Below are 20,311 nucleotides of genomic sequence, written 5' to 3'. Positions count from 1 at the left end.
ACAGTGTGATTGTGAAAACCATGTGGATCGCATTCCCCTTATCCAGTGTATGGATGGATGAGTAGAAAAATGGGGACCAAAACTAAATGAAAAATAGGGTGGGATGGGGGGATGATTTGGATGTTCTTTTTTACTTTTATTTTTTATTCTTATTCTGATTCTTTCTGGTGTAAGGAAAATGTTCAAAAATAGATTGGGGTGATGAATGCATAACTATATGATGGTACTGTGAACAGTTGGTTGTACACCATGGATGATTGTATGGTATGTGAATATATCTCAATAAAACCGAATTTTTTAAAAAAAGATACTGGGTGGCCAAAAAGGCATGATACCTGTTCATCACCAGTAACTGCTAAGGGGTAGAGGGTTTCATCTCGGGGTGATGAAAATGTTCTAAAATTGGTTGTGGTAGTGGTCACACAACTGTGTGACCATACTAAAAACCATTGAATTGGACACTTTCAGTAAGTGAATTGTATGGTATGTGAATTGTATCTCAATAAAGCTGTTTTTGTTTTAGAAATAGAGTATATTTTTAGAGGAGTTTTAGATTTACAGAACATTTGAGAAGATAGTACAGAGTTCCTGTATACTCCAAACCCAGTTTTCCCTATTAATCACATCTTTGATTAGTATCGTACTTTGTTATAATTAATGAAAGAATACTTATACATTATTGTTAACTAAAGTTTGTAGTTTCTTCAGATTTCCTTCGGTTTTCCCTAATGTCCTTTTCCTGTTCCAGGATCGAAATCCAGGGCACCACATTACATTTAGTTGTCATGTCTCCTTAAGCTCCTCTTGGGTGCAGCAGTTTCTCAAATTTTCCTTGTTTATGATAAACTTGACAGTGTTGAAGACTGGTCAGGTCTTTTGTAGGTTGCCCCTCTATTGGAATTTATCTGATGGTTTTTTTTTGGCAAAGTGCCATTCTTATCACATCATGTCAAGGGTACATAATATCACTGTTGTTGTTGTCCTTGATCACCTGGCAGAGGTAGTGTTTGTCTAGTTAATAAAGCTATTTTTAAAAAAAGAAAATGCAATTTGGCAATTCAGTGCCCAAATTTGACAGCTAATAATGGCCAACAGCTATGTGGTGCTTCCAACAGGCTAGATGCTATTCTAAGCGCTTTGCTTACGCTAACATTTCATCCTTACAATAACCCTGAGGTAGATATTATTATTACTCTCATTTTACAGAAGAGAAAGCTGAGGTTCATGTGGTTGCTGGTCCAAGGTCACACAACTCGTTCACGTAGGAGTTGGGATTGAATACAAGCCACCTGGCTCCATTGGTTGAGCTCCTAATTTCTATAAGATTCTGTATTTTAAGATGTCACCACTTAGCATGTGACTAAGTAACACTCCAGTGAATAGGCAAATAATCATTTGTAGGAGTTTAGAAGAGCCACAGAGGAAGGCTGTGAGCTGGATGTTGAAGGATGCTTTAGCCTAAACTAAGCAAAGCAGAGAGGGGCAGACATTTCCTTGTATTCAGTCGGTCTATGAGCCCTGAACTAGACACAATGGGACAAAACAGTTTTGACACTGCAGTTGGCAAAATGCCCAAGTCCTTACCCTCATAGAACTTAACTTCTAGTGTGGGGAAATAGACAATAAACACATAAATTAATGTAGATTAATGTAGGTTAGGTTAAAGCCTTATTTGTATCATATTTTTAGGTTTTTTAAGAAATTAGTTGTTGGAGCAGTTTTAAAATAGTTCCACAAATTCTTCGACACTCTTTCCACCAAGAGGTGAGGTCTATGTCCCCTCCCCCTGAAACAGGGTGGGCTTTTGAGAATACACCATCTAATAGAGTACAACAGAAGTGACGCTATGTGGCGTCCAGGGCTAAGCCATAGAGGGTGATTGCTCGTGGGAACATGGTTGCTGGAGCCCTGAGCTGCCATGTCACCTGTCCAACTACCCAGAATCCTCTACACTTTGAGAAAGCCCAAATCACCATCTGACTGCAACCACATGAGAAATCCCAAGTCAAAACTGCCCAGCCAAGCCCTTTCCAAATTCTTGAACCACAGAAACAGTTAGGAGGTCATGATTGTTACTTTTTTTTAAGCTACTAAGTTTTGTTATGCAGCAATAGTAACTGGCACAGTTATTTCCTTAGAAATAATTTGAAGATAAAAGGAATTATAACCCTGGTAGAGTATGAGTAGGGAAGGTACTTAAAGCAGACGGCTTCTGTGGTTTTCCACCTCGGAGACGATGGTGGCTTGGACCAATGTGCAGCAGGGGAGGTGGTGAAAAGCAGGACAACATTTTCAAGACAAATTTAGAAGGTTAAGTCAGCAGGCCTCAGGGACTACCTGAAAGTGAGGATGGGGGAGAGTAGGATTTCTACGGCAACTCCCAGTTTTTTGACTTTGGGAGCCAACTGTGTGTGGTGTCATTTACCAAGTAGGGGAACATGGACAAAGCTGGTTTCAGAGGGAGAAGGATGTTATAGACTCCAACTCCAAGACCACACCTTCCAGTGGGCATTCCTCCTAAACAATGCTTGTTTCCCAAAACTTAGTATATCTGAGCTCTCTCCTTTCATGGAAAGGAAAGGAACACATTGCTCTCTACACCCCCTTTCCTTTCTCAACCTTAATGCAATTCGTATCTCCACCACCAGAGGGCGACAATGTTCAGGAAGTTCAGATGCACTTACCCCTGGTCTTGCTTTACTCCTCTCTGAAAAAAAAGGGGAAAAAAGGTTTTGTGCTTAACCATCTTGCCTCAGAAACATTCTCATGGCCACCAGAATAAAACCTGTTGATGTCATGTGTGAGAAAGCTTCGGACTAGTTTATTTTATCCCTCAGCACTAATCAGGAAAAATCTCCCTCAACACAGATTTCCTTGTGCTCCTGAACCCGTCTTACAAATTCAGGGGGAGACATCTTATTTATTTTGCGTTGCCAGCCTTAGGCCAAAATTAGCGAAGTTCAGTTCTGATACACTTACACTTCTGCCTTGTCTTTCCCACAGCCCCTCTCATCTATGCTCCCCTCTTTTCTCCCCTCTCCTCATTTCTGTGCTTTTAGCAGTGGGAACTTGCTCCTTCAGCTCTGGGAATGGAAATCAAAGAGAAACATTCCTTCTCATAATGATTCCAGCCTCAGCTGTACCTCCCATCCCCCTACCCTACCCTACCCCACGTTCTCCAAGGGAATTTAGGAGCCCTCTGGTGTCTGCTTCCCACGTTCATCTGCCTTTTCTTCCTGCATGTTGACTCCAGGACCCCATAAATTTCCTGACCCCTGGGGGCCGCTGCTCCCCTCCCAGACCTGCTCCCATGCAGGCACTTGAGGGCCAATTCTGAACCAAATCCCCTCCAGGGGGTGGTTCCCAGAGCCCCTGGGGCCCAGGAGGAGAGGGGACCAAACCCTCCCACTGTTTTCATTAATGCCCCAACTGGAAGGGATTATTTGGCAATAGAATCCTTCTGTTCCTCAAGGTACCAGTGCTTCAGGAACTGCCATTCTTTCTGGTCTGGTAAAAATTATCTCCCAGACTTAAGGGCGCAGAGAAGTCATCTCAGCCTGCTCAGATCTCTGCTCCCCACCTGGTTTGCCCAGGTCCCCTGGTCAGAACTAATTTCTGTCTCTGGGTTTTCTCATAGCTTGTGTCTCCATTAAAGCAGTATTCTGTTTCTTTGTGTTTTTTTGTTTTTTTGTTTTTTTTTTTTCTTTTCCTAGCTTGATTCCCCTTAGGGCAGGAACCACTCTTTCTACATCCCAGAATATTCTATAGAGCTGGGGTATCCGAGTCCCCACTCCACACCCGCGCACACAGTCACTCACACACAGTCTTGGGGAAACTGTGATGAGGTTTTTCTGTTTGTTTGTTTTAACCAGTTCATGGTACTTTGGGGAAAGCACAGCAATGTGGTGAATTTTCATAAAATTAAACTTAAACCGATATATTCTGATGATACTTTAATCTCTCCCCTTCTGTTTTGGTTGTTGGTGGTTAAAATGTTTCTTTGTGAAGTAAAGGTGCAAATATTTAATTTTATTTTATCTTTAAGTCCTTACTTGGCAATATAAAAAGTAGACCACTTTATGTTTTGTTTTAAGAATTTTTACTGGCCTGAGAAGTTCAAAAAGCTGAGAACCATTACCTCCCATACCCAGAGCAGTCCCCAAAGTGGAGCAGATATCGGAAAACATTGATCATCCTAGGAGCCAGCAATTCCCCTCCTAGGGTATACCCAAGAGAATTCCTTGCTATTTGTCCTCACCAAAACTTGTCCTCAAAGTTTCACTGCAGCATCATTCACAGTGGAAGCCATCCAAATGTCCTTCAGCAGATGACTGGATAAACAAAAATGATCTCTCCACACGTGGAATATTATTCGGTCATAAAAAGGAATGGAGTTCTGATCCCTACTACAACATGGATAAACCTTGAAAACATGATGCTAAGTGAAAGAAGCCAGACACAAAAGGACACGTGTTGTATAATTCCATTTATATGAAATGTCCAGATTAGGTAAATCTACAAAGACGGAAAGGAGATTAGTGTTGCCCAAGGCTGGAGGATGGACTGGATGGGTAAGGGGTTTCTTTAGGTGATGACAAAAATGTTCTAGAATGTATTGTTGTGATGGTTGCACAACCCTGTGAATACACTAAAAGTCATTGAATTGTCCACTTTAAAGGGGTGAATTTTATGGTATGTGATTTATATCTCAATTTAAAGAAGAAAACATGGAGCTGTTCATGTGTTCCAAGGCTCTTGACTACTTATTTAAGTCGCTTTCTTCCTAGTGGCCCACCGCAGAGTTAGCCTTGCTGTCCTTCCGGTAGGGGCTGTAATCTTGACAAGGCTGCTGCATTTTGAGGGCACATGAAGTCCACGGGGGTTTAGTGGTGTGGCCTCTAATTTTCTGAGTTGTGACTTCCTGGGCCTTGTAACTGAGGGAGGTGGGAGCATCTTCCTTTTTGGAAACCCACTGGGGCCTCAGTGAGATTTCGAGCTTCTTGAGGACAAAGTCTGTGTCCCCAGTATGGGTCACATATCCATTCCCTTGTTGCAGAGGGAACAGCAAGTTCAAGGGTCCTGAGGAGAGAGTGTGACCGGAGATTTGGAGAAACAGCCAGGAGGCCGTGTCATTGGAGCCGAGGGTAGGGGGATTGGGGGGTGCAGATGGGGCAGTGAGAGGGTGAGGGGGAGCGGAGGGAGAGTGGAGAGAGGCCTTGTGGCCACTGTGGGGACTTGGGCTTTCCTCTGGGTGAGGTGGGGGCCGTGGAGGGCTCTGAGCAGGGAAGGACCTGACCTGCCTTGGGTTCTAGCAGAATCCCTCCGGTGGTGAGTGGAGAGTAGACCGCAGGGACAGGGGGTGAGGGTGGGGGCAGAGACCAGGGAGGAGGAGCCTGTAGTAGACCACGTGACACGTGATGGTGGCTTGGCCCAGCGGGGTCGCCGTGATAGAGGTGAGAAACAATCAGATCCTGGATCTGTTTTGAAGACAGAACAGAGAGGATTTGCTGATGGATTGGATATAGCATGTGAGGGAAAGAAAGGAAGCCAGGATGACTCCAAGGTGTTTGACCAGCACATGGTGGGGACAACAAAGTCACCATTTACCGAGACAGGGGAAGCCTGTGGCAGGAGGAGGAGGTGGGTGTGGTGATTCAGGGCTCAGTTTTGGACCGGGGAAGGCCCCCATTGGACATCCAAGTGGTGATGGCAAGTTGGCAGTGGGCTAAACAAGCCTGGAGTTCAGGGGAAAAGCTGAGATATAAATTTGGAGTCACCAGAGTATTGGAGTTTTCAAAGCCACGGGACTGGATGAGATCACCAGGGAGCTGGCGTGGAGAGAGCAGAGATGCTAGCCAGGGCCTGAGAACCCCTGGGGCCCTTCACAGTGGGCCATTGAAGAGAGGAGGAGGCACCATGAAGGAAGCTGAGAAGTGGCTGGTGAGTTAGCAGGGGGCCAGCAATGTTTGGTTTCCTAGAAGCCCTGCAAGAAAAGTGTTTCAGGGAGGAGGGAACTAAGTTTCTCACATGACCCACTAATACCCTTCTGGGGTATCTATTCAAAAAAGATGAAAATGTGTGCATACAAAGATGGAGTGAATGTTCATAGCAGCATTATTCAAAATAGCCCCAAAGTGGAAATAATCCAAATGTTAATCAACCGATGAATGGGTAAATACGATGTGGTTAGTTCCATACAATGGAATAGTATTCAGCAATTAAAAGATGCAAAACACCAATACCTGCTTGTTCTAGTTTGCTAATGCTGCTGGAATGCAAACACCAGAGATGGATTGGCTTTTATAAAGAGGGTTTATTTGATTGCACAGTTACAGTCTTAAGGCCATAAAGTGTCCAAGGTAACATATCAGTAATCAGTACCTTCACTGGAGGATGGCCAATGGTGTCCGGAAAACCTGTGTTAGCTGGGAAGGCACGTGGCTGGCATCTGCTCCCATGTTCTGGTTTCAAAATGGATTTCTCCCAGGACGTTCCTCTCTAGGCTGCAGTTCCTCAAAAATGTCACTCTTAGTTGCACTTGGGGTATTTGTCCTCTCTTAGCTTCTCCGAAGCAAGAGTCTGCTTTCAACAGCTGTCTTCAAACTCTCTCTCATCTGCAGCTCCTGTGCTTTATTCAGTGTCCCTCTTGACTGTAGCTCCTCTTCAAAGTGTCACTCTCAGCTGCACTGCTGCACTGAGTTCCCTCTGCCTGTCAGCTCATTTGTATGGCTCCTCTGATAAAGGCCCACCCTGAATGGGTGGGGCCATGCCTCCATGGAAATACCTTATCAGAGTTATCACCCGCAGCTGGGTGGGATGCATCTCCACAGAAACACTCAAAGAATTACAATCTAATCAACACTGATAATGTCTGCCCACACAAGATTACATCAAAGATAATGGCATTTGGGGGGACGTAATACATGTAAACCAGCACACTGCTACAACCTGAAAATCACATGTTGATGAAGCTATTAATAGGAAGTATGCAGAAAAGGCAAATCTATGGAGATAGAAAGTAAATTAGTGGTTGCCCAAGACTGGGGGTGGGAACAGGGAATGACTGAAAATGGGCATGAGAGATCTTTTGGGGGATAACAGAAGTGTTTTAAAATTGGATTGTGGTGATGGTTGCACAACTCTGTAAGTTTAATTAAAATGATTGAATTGTATGATCAAAATCAGTGAATTTCAAGGTATGCAAATGTTACCTTAATGAAGCTGCTTTTGTTGTATGTTTTTTTAAGGAGGGAATGAGCAACTGTGCCACATACTGCTGAGAAGTCCCAGTTGGATGAGGACAGAGAATTGACCACTAGATTGAGCTACACACAGGTCTGTGGTGTGTGTGGTGAGAGGGAAATTTGAAGCAGAGAATAGGGACTCTTTGAGGAGTTTTGCTGTAGAGAGAAGGAGAGAAATGCAGCTATAGATGGAGATGAGTTCAAGAGAGGCTTTTTCTCCCTAAAGATAGGAGAAATGATGGAAAAGATCCAGTAGTTTCCTCCTAGAGGTCCAAGATGCCTCCTCTACCTCCTGCCATTATACATACATTTCAGGTAAAGGGAAAGCATAAGGAGCATGTAGGATCATTGCCTCTCCCTTTAAGAACATTTCCCCAGAAGTTGCAGAATACATTCTGCATGAATCTCGTTGGATAGAACTTAGTCACATGGCCATACCCAGCTGCAAGGGTAGCTGGGAAACGTAGTCTTTATTCCAGACAGCCATGTGCTTAAGGAAGAAGGGAAGAAAAGCTACCTGGGTACCACTTAACAGCCGTTGCAACAGTAATTTAGTTTACATGGATCTTTCTCTTTTTTTCTACAAATTTCAATTCAACCAACACCTCCTGAGGGCTTGTTATCTGTCAGGACTCCTCGAGGTATTTTGCCAGGACTTGGCGAGATATTTTGCACAAAGAATCTCACGTATCCCTTACTACATGTGAGGTGTGGGGGTTATTAGCCCCATTTTTGCTTCATTCACCTCTGTGCTCCTGGAGCCTAAGCACATAATGTCCCTGGCACATACGGCCTTCAATCAATATTTGTGTTTGTTACTGTTGTTGAATTTTACACATTAGAAAACTGTGTTTCAGAGAGGTTAAGTTGCCTGCCCATGGGCACACAGGGAATTTGGCATTCAAACCTAGGGCTTCCTATTCCAAGTGTTATGTGATTTTCTTTGCCCCTTGAGAATGGCTGGTTGATTTTGCATCACCATTGAGTATTCAAATGGCACATACCCACACATGTACACTCACAGACGTTTGTTAACAACACACTGTTATTCTTCTCAGGAACCATCTCACTTCTGTTTTTGGACCCTGTGGCTTGGGGATGTGGTTCTCACTCCCCAGCTATAGGGGTTGGGTGCTGTGTAACCTAGTATCTCATCTCACTGGCCACAGTAATTGGCTCAGGAAAAGTCATGTGATCCAATCTAGACCAGTGAGACTCCCTCCTGGGACTTCAGTTGGAAATATCGAAAAAAGGGGGGACTGTCTTTCTTCTGGGGCGTTAAGCTGGAAGGATGTAGGCTTGATGCTACTGGGACCTTCTTTTTTCACTATAAAGGAAGAACTATAAAGGAAATAGGGTGAGAGAGAGCCCTGACAACAGTATTGGAGTCCTTGGATCAAACTCTTCCTGAAGCAGTATATTCCCTGTGGTGGTTTGGAGCTTTGTACTCCAGAAAAACATGTTCATAAACTTTATACATTCCTGTGGATGTGAACCTATTGTAAATAGGAACTTTTTGATGACGTTACTTCATGTTGGGTCTTAATCCTATTACTGGAGCCCTTTATAAGCAGAATGAAATTCAGACATATAGAGAGAAAGCTTTGGGAAGCCAGAAGCCAACATAACCCATTGAAGACAGGAGAGGCTGTCATGTGCATTTCCATGTGGCAGAAAAGCCAAGGACCAAGGATCACCAGCAGCCAGCCCCAGAATGCCACAGTCTTCTGGAAGAAGGCATCACCTTGCTGACACCTCAGTTTTGGGCTTCTCCTAGCCTCGAATCCATGAGCCAATAAATTCCCATTGTTTAGGCCAACCCATTGCATGGTATTTGTTTTAGCATCCGGGAAACTAAAACATCCCCTATACCTCTCAGTTACATAAGCCAATAAGTTCCCTTTAGTTGCATAACCATTTGGGGCTGGGTTTTCTGTCACTTGCAATCAAAAGAGTCTGACTAATACATCTATCAAATGCATTCATTCTCATATTCAGGAGATACATTCCATGTATTGCCAAGAGCTCATCATTCTGATATCTAAAACAATGGCCCAGGAAACCAAGTCCTGTATGAAACAGTCAGAGATGCAGAAACCCCTCTAGATATTTTGAACGGAGGGAATATACTCCAGGGAATTGGTTCCATAGGTGATGGTTGAGCTGAGAAGTCATAGAGGGCTTTGACTGAACTTATCAAGGGAGGAGTTGGTATTACCTTGCCTGCCATGGAGACTTGCTACTTGGTGGAAGCTGAAACCATGATGGGCTTGCTGAATCGAGACCAGAACCACAGAGGGAGGGGCCGTATGGTGGGAGTTGGAGCCTCCGGGGAGGTGCAGCAGCTGCTGAAGATGCTGTCCCAGGCAGAGAGGAGGGAAAATGCCCTGGATTCTCCCTTCCTCCCACCCCTCAGTCTCCTGCTAGCACCTCCCGTTGGCCAAATCCATCCAGGAGCCAGTGAGATTATATGTGTGCAATGCCTCACTGAATCCTGGCACATAGCAGAACCTTGGAGGTAATGGTTGAATTTAAACCATCACCTTAAAGAAAAGAGAGAGATTCACAGCTCCTTCATCTGTACAGTAGGGATAAAGATTGTAGTGACTTGTAAGACAGTCTAGAGGATTTGACGAGATAATGCATGTAAAGCACTAGGCGCAGCCATTGGCACATAGCAAGTGCTCAATAAACACACTATAAATAATGACAATTCTCACAGCCTCCGTAAAGGTAGCTATTACTATCATGTTACTCCAGTTTACCAAGGAGGCTTAATTAGTTTTAGAGCAGTGGTTCTCAACTAGGGGTGATTTTGCCCCCATAGGGACACTTGCAATGTCCAGAAACATTTATGGTTGTCACAACTGGAGGGGGTATCCCAGCATCTCAGGGTTAGAGGCCAGGGGTGCTGCTAAACATCCTACAATACATGGGACAGTGGGACAACCCCCCACCACAGAGAATTATCCCACCCAAAAGCACAATAGAGAGGAATAGTTCAGAAATCCTGGTTTAGAGACTTGCCCCAAAGCTTGAGGCTAATAAGATGTTGGACCCAACCAAGGTCCGTCAGTGTCCCAGACCCAAGTTGTTTCCAGCACATGGCATCACCTCGCACATCAGCACCTCGTTTTCCAGTGGAGGCACCTGCCCCCCAGCGGGCTGGCCTGCCCGCTCTGGAAAGAACCCCAGGCACACTCCACAGCTGCTGCCGAACCCAGTTTCTTTCCTTTTCCCATTCAAGTCCCTTTCTTCTCCCCACTGACACTGCTTTCGATTCTCCACTGGTTTCTGAGAAGCATTTCTTCCTATTTATAGACTCTCAAGTTTGAAAGGGAACACAGAGTTGCTCAGCCTTTGCTTTTTGGGTGCTGGCTCATCTAATCCTCATGACTCCCTTCTGAGGGTGGCGTTATTGTTACCTGCCCCTTACAAAAGCGGAGTTGGAGGCTCGGAGAGGTTACATGACTTCCCACAGTCACCCATCTGGGAAGGAGGTCAGCTGGGATGAGCTGAGAGGCTGGAGCCGCCACACCTAGCCAAGGGTTCTTCCACCGGCGTGAACCCTTCTAGAGACGAACTCATTTTCCTCCTGATGGTAAAAGAACTTTTTTATTCCCTAGTTCATATAAGCATTCATTCAATGCACTGGGTACCACAGTAGGTTCTGGGGGACGCCAACGACCCACACAGTTGCTTCCCATGTGCAATTTAATTCTGGGGAAGGTGGAGAAACCTTAAAATAAACAAGTGTGGGGGGAGACTTCAGGCCAATGCACCCCCAGCTGCTGAGGCTCCACAGCTGCCTCCCCCATCGGGACTTGCCCTCAGCCACGGGGAACTGCCTCACCAAGAATCGACCCCATATGTGCAGACCTGGGCCAGGACGGCAGTGAGGGACTGGGGCCAGAGGGTGCAGGATGGAGAGGTGGGGTGCAGGAAGCTAAAGCTGGATAAGCTTGGAAAAGAGAGTTTGTCATTTAGGAGCACTCCCCTGTGATATGGGATTTAACATCCTGGCAATTCCCCAGGAGATGGTGCCAACATGCTCCTAGGAGGGCAACTTGGAAAAGGCATTGATTGGTTCAGACCAGATGTGGTGAAAATGCCAGAACTCCCCAAGCTGACTGTGAAGAAAGGAAGCAAAGGCCCAAGGAAGGAAAGTGGAACAATTACATAAAGTCAGAAAACCATTCAGCAACTCTGTTCTGCAGAAGGGCCCAGAGGACACTCCATTTACCAAACCCATAAGAAATGTGTCAGTGAGAGGGCACTAGCGTCCGGGAAGCTCAGTGGTGGCTGGCCTCTGTAGACCAGGGCTGATGGGAGGAGATGCTGTTGGTGAACCCAGCTCCTGGATAGGAATGGGACTGCTGAGAACAAATGTGCTTCCTTCCCTGGCACCCGGCACAGTGCCGCCCAGAATCTACAACTTGTTAGCAAAAAAAGAAGGGAGCAGTGGCCGTTGGGTAGTCAGCCAATGGTAACTTCTTCAATATGATTTTTTTTTCCTGGTTGTTTTTTTCTGGCACAAAAGGCATCACCCTGTACATACTGATCTGCAACTTGCTTTTCCCCCACAACTCAGTATCATAGATCTACTTTATTTTAAAAACCTGCTGCTTGTATTTCATAGCATGGCTGTACCGCAGTTTATTTATCAGTTCCCTTCTTGAGGGGCATTTAGGATGTTTCCGATTTAATGCCACCATGAGCAGAGTCAGGTAAACATTCTTGTACACGTGTGCACGTGTTTCTCTGGGGTAGACAAGAAGTGGAATAGCTCAGCCTGGAGGTGCGTGCATTTTTAATTTAATAGCCATGCCAAATTTCCTTCCAAAGAGGCTGTGTCAGTTTACAGGCCCATTTCCTTATACCCTTGCCAACACTTGATATCATCAAACTTCAAAATGTGTATTTCATAACCAGTGAGGTTGAGGTTTTTCATGGTGGTTGACCATCTGTTTTTCCTCATTGGTGAATTGCCTGTTTTTATCCTTTGCCTGCTGTTCAATTGGGTACTTTGTCTTTTGAAATATTAATTTGTAGTTCTTTACATATTTTAGGTCCTAATCCTTTGCCTCTTGTATAAGCTGCAGATCTACACATATTTTCTCTTCTCCCATCCTGCCATTTGCCTTTTAACTTGGCTTCTGTTTGTTGATGTTGTTGAGGTGACATGTATTTATAAAGCTCTTAACAATTCCAGGTGCCTAGTTAGCCTTCAACAAACAGTCACAATGACAACAGACAACAGTACTGGGATCTTCTCACGTGCTGAGAAAGGGCAGGACTTTGGTGAAGCAAATGAAGCGAAATCTTTGGGGGCACTAAAAAATTCAGTAATCAAGCTAATGAATACTTATAGTGCTATATTTTTTAAAAATCGAAATTAATACGAAAAGCTCATGATGAACGAAATACCAAATACAGGATTAGTAACTCTGCTGTGCTGAACCATATAGGAGCCTGAGACCAAAGAAAGAATTAGCAGTACTGATCCTGTCATTATTTAAAATTGTGGTACTTTGTTCTTAGTAGTTTTTTGCATTAGCTTTGATTTTTAAAAATACCGTATTATAAATACCATTTATCTTGATTATTGAATTTTTTTTGGGACCCCCTTAAATTTTTGCCCTTAAGCTTCACTCACCTCACTTGTATCGCCCTCATCCCAGACCTGGTTCTAAGTGCTGTTCTAAGGGCTTTCTGTGTGTTAACTCATCTAATTCTCATAGCAACTCTAAGAAAGATAGGGAAACCGAGGCACAGGGAAATGTATTAACTTGTTCAAGGTCATGTGGTTGGTCAGTAACAGAGCTGGTTTGAACCCAGACCGTCTGCCTCTAGATGCTCTGCTCTTTATCATGTGACTGGGCAAGCAAAGCTACAGCTTCTTTGTTGCTGTTCCTTCATTGCCACTTCTCACAGGGGTGGTAATACCTGCCCTACTTACCACAAATGGTTATTGTGAGGCAAACTGTGAAGTAGTGTCCACTCGGGAGGCAGAACAGCATAGTGATCTAGGACCTGATCCTGGAGCCAGGAGGCTTAGGTTCACACTCCAATCTAATATTAATTAGCTGTTTGATTTTGGGGTGTCTTAGTGATTCTGTGTCTCAGTTTCCTCATCTGTAAAATGGGGATAACAGTACCTACCTCGTGAAAAGGAGTTGGATTTGATAAAAAATCCAAGATCAGCAAGGCAAGGTTGTCCACTCTTACTACTCTATTCAATATTGTACTGGAAGTACTAGTTGGCCAGCTAGGCAAGAAAAAGAAATAAAAGACATCCATATTGAAAAGGAAGGAGTAGAATTATCTCAATTTGCAGTTGACTTGATCATCTATATTAAAAATCCTAAAGCCTCTACTAAAACATTATAGGAGTAATAAACAAGTTCATCAAGGTTATACAATATAAGATCGATATACAGAAATCCATTATAATTCTAAACATGAGTAATGAGTAATCTGAAAATGAAAGAAAGTAAACAATTCTGTCTAAAATGGAATGAAAAAGAATAAAATATTTCAGAATAAATTTAACAAAAGAAATACAAAACTTGTACTCTGAAATCTATAAAACATTGTTGCAAAAAGTTAAAGAAAAACTAAATAAATGGAAAGGCATCCCATGTTCATGGATTGGAAGAATTTTAATATTGTTAAGATGGCAGTACTCCCCAAATTGAGCTACAGAGTGAAAGCAATCCCTATCAAAATCTCAGCTGGCTTCTTTGAAGAAGTAGGCAAGCTAATCTTAAAATTTATGTGCCGATGCAAGGGACCCAGAATAGCCAAAACAATCTTGAAAAAAAAAGAAAAATTGGAAGGCTCATACTTCCTGATTTCAAAACTAGAGTTATCAAGACAATGTGGTACTGACATAAAGATAGACATATAGATCAATGGAATAAGCCAGAAATAACCCCTTACATTTATGGCCTATTGATTTTCACTAAGAATGCCAAGACAATTTAAATGGGGAAAGTAGTCTTTTCAACAAATAGTGCTGGGAAAACAGAATATCCGCAATAAGAAGAATGAATTTGGACCCCTTCCTCATATCATGTCAAAGATGAGCTCAAAATGGACGATGGACCTAAATGTAAGAGCTAAAGAAGAAAACATGGGCCTGAATCTTTGTGACTCTGGTTTTTAAACAAAGCCTTCTTAGAAACAACACCAAAAGCACAAGTACTTAAGGAAAAAATTGATAAATTGGACTTCATCAAAATTAAAAACTTTTGAGCTTCATAGCACGCTATCAAGAAACTGAAAAGACAGCCCACAGAATGGGAGAATATATTTGTAAATCACATCTCTGATAAAAGAGTTGTATTCAGAATATGTGTGTGTGTGTGTGTGTGTGTGTGTGTGTGTGTGTATAAAGAACTTCTCCGACTCAACAATAAGAAGTCAAATACCAAATTGAAAAATGGGCTAAGGATTTGAATAGATATTTCTCCAAAGTAGATATATGACTGGCCAATAAGGACATGAAAAAAATGCTCAATTAATAGTCATTAGGGAAATGCAAATCAAAACCACAATGAGATACCACTTCACATTCAATAGTATGGCTAAAATAAAAAAAGATAGACAATAACGTGTTGATGCGGATTTGGAGAAATTGGAACCCTTATACATTACTTATAGGGATATAAGATGGTGCAGACACATTGGAAAACAGTCTGGCATTTCCTCAAATTGTAAAAATAGAGTTATCATTTAACCCAGCCATTTTACTACTAGGTATATATACAAGAGAAATAAAAACATATGTCCCTATAAAAATTTGTGCACAATGCTTCATAGTAGCATTATTTATAATAGCCAAAAATTGAAAACAACCCAAATGTCCATCAATTGATAAATGGATACACAAAATGTGGTATATCAATAAAACAGAATTTTTTTTAAACAAGCATGAAATACTGATACATGCTACAACATGGATGAACCTTGAAAACATTATGTTAAGTGAAAGAAGCCAGTCACACACAAAAAACACCTATTGCTGATTCCATTTATATGAAATGTCCAGAGTGTACAAGTATAAAGAGACAAAAAGTAGATAAATGGTTGCCTAAGGCTGGGGAGTGGAAGTAGGGGAAGAGGAATTAGAAGTAACTGTTTATGGTGTTTCTTTTGGATGAAAATATGCTAAAATTAGATTGTGGTTATGGTTGCACAAGCCTGTTAAAAAAACATTGAATTGTACACTTTAAAAGGGTAAATTGTATGGCATGTGAATTATACCTCAATAAAGCTGTTAAAAATAAGTTAATGAAAAAGGAAAGAAGATAAAAAGACCAAAAAGTATGAGGGAGTAGTTAGGATAGAAACCACCTGTCAATTGAACTTAAAAGCAAGTTTATTAAAAGAAACCAGAAAAAAATCAATTGTAGGAAAAGATTTATTACAGAATTTTAATTCCTTTTTTTATTATGGAAATATTTCAAGCATACACCAAAGTAAAGGGAATAGTATAACAAACTGTCATGTCTCCATCACCCAGTCCAACGATGATCAAACTCATGGCCCATGTGTTTTAGTGTACCCCTACCACTCCCCGCCCTGAATTTTTGATGTGAATCCCAGAATCATGTCATTTCACTGTTGCAGGGATATTTTTGAGGACATTGTCCACTGGTCTCAAGTGTTCCTTATGACGGCCTGTGGGTAAACTTTCTTTTTAACTTATGTGTCAGGAAACAATGAGATTTTTAGGGTGGGGTTGGAAACAATGGACTTCTTTCCTTGCTTAGATAACACATTTGGTATTTAATCATGAATTCCCTTTCTGCCATAGTCACCAGGGGATTCAGAGACAAGTTGCAGCCCACTTTCAGACACCATAAAGTTCCTTAAGGTAAGCAGGTTTGTGAACCGGCTGATTACCTGGCTTTATTTTATTTCCTTACAGATTACTAGTGACCTACCTATTATCCATTTTCCTTTCTTTCCTAAGAACAGAGCGCTGATTTTATTTGGAGTGACAATATACACAACCAAAAGACTGAATTTCTCAGCGTCTCTGCAACTAGGGCTATATTCTAGCCCATGATATATAATTAGCAGTTTTGGGCTAGGACTTCCAAGAAGTCTCCTTAAAGAAAGCTGTAATTGCAGCTTCCATCTTTGCTTCTGGAAACATGGCTGTAATGGCCAGAGATCCTGTAGCCGTAATGAACCATGAGGAAGTGTAGAGGATGAACGCCACATTCTAAGGATAGTGGAGCAGGAAGCTAGAAGGAGCCTGTATCTTTGATGATTTTGTGGAGCTACCATATCAGCCCTGGACTGCTTTCCTCCAGAATTCATTTATGCAAGAGAAAAATAAACCTCTGTGGTGTTTAGGCCACTGTCATTTCTGGTCTCTCTTACCGGCAGCTGAACACAATATCTATCAGATATACACCCCTTATTCTCACTTCTCCCTGATTCCCTCATGTATTGATTTCATCTTGTATGTATTTTTATAAACCACTTTAAATCCTTTATGGACTTGGAGTCAAAATAAATAATTTATTAAATGACAGCATTACACAATCAAGAGCATGGATTCTTATTTCAAAGAATGACAACAGAAAACATTTGCAGACAAAAAGTTAAACTGGATCTTGTGATTCACAACATTGAAGTTAGAATCCAGAAGGAAATCCGTTGCTTATTACCAGAAAGATGGGCACCACATGGAAATTCAATTTCCAACAGAGAGAGTTTTAAAATTTGAAAAGCTAAACAAAACTGGACCATATGTCCCACTGTGGAGGAAGGGTTAGGCCAGTCATAGTGTGTTAAAACAAAGGAATATCACATTGCCACTAGGAATGACAAATATGAGCATGACATAGAAATATGGAAAGAAAAGGCTTTACAAGGTAATGGGCAGGGAAAAAGAGAGGACATGCCTGGTTAGTCCTACCCCTGCTTAGCCACCACTGTGCAAAATTATGGCTCTGGTATCTTTAGGATTAGAAAAGGTCACACAGTTAATGATAATTGGTGATTTGAGGAATGCGGGGTAGGGTGGTTAGTTATTTCGTGGAGCTTTTGGTAATTTAGTGTTCCCATTTAATGCATGCATATTAAAGGGTTGATAGATGTGCCTGGAGGTGATGTTAAAAATAGTAGCGTGGAGAGGGCTCTAACCAAGGAGTAGGGTCCAGGAGGCCCCTGCTGGGCCTACTGTTAACCCTTTAGGTGCTAGAGGATGGGGGGAGGGGCAGAAAGTGTTGGGTGCATCCTGGAGAGCCAGGGAGCACTTGTGAGAATCAGAGAAGCATTATTCCTCAACCACTATGGATGAATTTCTATTTTCTAATAACCTGTGTGGTCACACTGATACCAATTGACTATCAACCCCGATTACATCAAAGTTTAAACCTTTTTCCTTAAGTAAAAGTTTAAAAAGTGAAAACAGCATTACGTATGTCTTCAGAAGAGGGAATAATAAAATATTAGTAATAATGACTCCCATTTTGGGGGCACTTGTGCTAAGCATTTTGTATTTCATAAGCTCATTTAACCCTTACAACAGCAACCCTTCAAGTGCTCTTTTGGTTATAAATGATTGAACTCTAACTCCAATTGGCTTGAGCAAAGTAAAGAACTAAGGTGTGTAAATGGAAAGTTCTGTTAAGATTCAGGTATGGCTGAATCTAGGGGCTCAAAGATATCACCCAAATTCAGCGGTCCCCTCCCTGCCTCTCTGTTCTGCTTTCCCTGGTGTTGATTTCACGCACAGGTGGGCTTACTCCCTCCGTGTGGTGGCCCTGAGGGCTTGAGGCTTACATTTGTCGCCTGACAACATTAGTATAAAGAAAGCTTATTTCTAATAACTCTAATGGAAGTTCAGGATTGACTCTTGGACTGACTTGGGTCACATGTCCATCTCTGAACTAAAGGCTGTGAAAGGTTCTGGAATGCTGCTGGAATGCTTTGATTGGCCAGTCTGGGGTCAAATGTCCGATTGTGGCTGGGAGGGGGGTCAAGACTTCCTGAAACACCGGGAGTGGAGGTGGGGGAGGGATGGTGCCACTGCGTTGCCAGAAAAAGGGGACAGCTGGGCAGACCCAATGTCTCCTGTCCGCTAGAAGTATCCCCATTTTATTTACAAAGAAACTAGGTGAATGCATGCCTAATTGTAGATCAGCAAGGAGGAGCATGTGGCTGGACCAGAGTAAGTGAGAGGGCAGTTAGTAGGAGTTGGGATCGGTGAGGAATAGGGGCTTGTGGGGAGCAGATTGTATAGGACCTTGTGGCCATTCTAAGGGCTCAGCTCTTGCTCTGAGTGAGATAGAGGGTTTGGAGCAGAGGAATGAAATGATCTGATTTAAGTTTTAAAAAGGCTCACTCCTACTGATTTTGTTACTCTTACTGAATTTGTAAAATATTATCTTCCTCTCATCTTTGATGTTCATTCATGTAACAAATATGAAATGGACATGGACATGGGCCCAGGCCTGGCCCATCATTATATTCTATCTCTCTGGGCAGTGATTGTATCAGGGATGAGCATGTGATCCATGTCAGGACTCATGCTGGTCTAGTGAGACCCAGTCCAGGAAGTTCTGCTGAAACTTTTGCAGGAAAAGAAGCTCTTTCTCCTGGTGCTGCCAGGAGCCAACCACTTAGAAAGAACTTACCTGAGAATGAGGCCAACACAAAGAGCACAAAAATAAGCAATGGAGAGGAAGAAAGTCTGACCTCAGTGACATCATTTGACCCCTAGATCCAGCTGTACCTGAAGTCATTCTAGCATTGGACTTCTCAGTTATGTGAGTCATTCTATTCCACTTTTCATTTAAGCCATGTTGAGCTGAATTTCTAATACAACTGAAAGAACTCTGAATATGACAACATGTATACTGAGGCCTCCTATGTGCCTGCTTCCGAGGCACGTAATAGCCTCTGGAAGCTGAGATGTTTTCTGAATCAGTTCTGGCTCCCAAGGAGTTCACAGTTGAGTGAGGGAAATATATAAAGACACTGTAAAAATAAAATACTATAAAATACTGTGCCTCCATCTCTCCCATCTAGATTATAGACTCCTTTTGTAGAAAGACAACATTTTACCTTTTCTGTCCTTCCCAAAAGCATGTGGTACATTATAGGTACATTTAGTGAGTTCTCCCTAAATAGTGCTCAACAGTTTCTTTAAAGGTGTAACTTCCAACAACAACAAAAATGTTAAAAATCCAAGTGGCTGGGAAGGACCCCCTGCCTCCCAGGCCAGATTACCTATCCAAGAGTCACCCACAGCCCCCCCATCCCACAGGCCCCTGGCTGGCAATTAACCAGAAAGTCAAAGGAGAGAACACAAGGAAAGCTCTGTTCCCTTTTTTTAATGCCAAGGAGGCGTTTGCTTGATAAGATAAGCACTTGGCCACCTCCTGCCATCTTTTATGTTGCATTGGGTTTCATTAGTGTCCTTTAAGGGGCGGATCCCACAGCCAGTGCTGTCTCCGGAGGACTCTGGTTGGCTTCCATCCTGCCCACCTGAATCCAGGTGGGTGAGAAAAACAGTTTTCCAACCTCAGTCTTAACAGCAGACCTGGGTTGGAGCCCGCTGGGGAAAGAGCTGCCTGACCCAGGGCTTGGGGATAGGATTACCGGATCTGTCACCCCCATCTGCCACCTCGACCTCCCCAAAAAATGAGTCTTTGTGTGAAGGAAGAGGGGGAAGGGACCTTGAATGACTCACTCCAGTCCCCTGAGGTGACAGCGCACAGAGGCGGGTCCGGCATATTATTATGAACATCTGATCCTGCCCTTCCCCAGTTTACTTGTCTGGCCTTGGAGGCTGGGCACAGCCTATCCCCAGCTGAACTGCCCAGCGGTCCCTGGCAGGGGCCTCGGCTCCACCCCTTCTGACCTGTTCCCGGCCCCAGCCGGGCGTTTTTAGAAGGCTCTGACCACGCCTTGCTGTGCCTCTTCCATGCCATGTCCTTCCCCCCATCCTTGCTGACAGATCACCTTCTGTTCCTTAAGACCTGGCTCAGGTGTCATCTTTGTGACACCTTCTGAACCCCAATCCCTCCCTTACTCCCTTC

At 43.1% G+C, this 20,311-nt stretch overlaps 1 long non-coding RNA gene across 1 annotated transcript in view; it reads left to right on the top strand.

Annotated features, from left to right (window-relative positions):
• The window catches only part of LOC119515218, a 46,441-nt gene that overhangs the window by 14,140 nt on the left and 11,990 nt on the right, over positions 1 to 20,311 (top strand). Inside the window, exon 2 of the long non-coding RNA XR_005212993.1 lies at positions 7,248 to 7,335. This is a non-coding gene — a long non-coding RNA (uncharacterized LOC119515218). The remainder of the gene's footprint in view (positions 1 to 7,247; positions 7,336 to 20,311) is intronic.

The sequence above is a fragment of the Choloepus didactylus genome, chromosome 19, assembly GCF_015220235.1.
Source record: "Choloepus didactylus isolate mChoDid1 chromosome 19, mChoDid1.pri, whole genome shotgun sequence".
NCBI lineage: Eukaryota > Metazoa > Chordata > Mammalia > Pilosa > Megalonychidae > Choloepus > Choloepus didactylus.
This window is presented reverse-complemented; position numbering and strand designations above follow the sequence as displayed.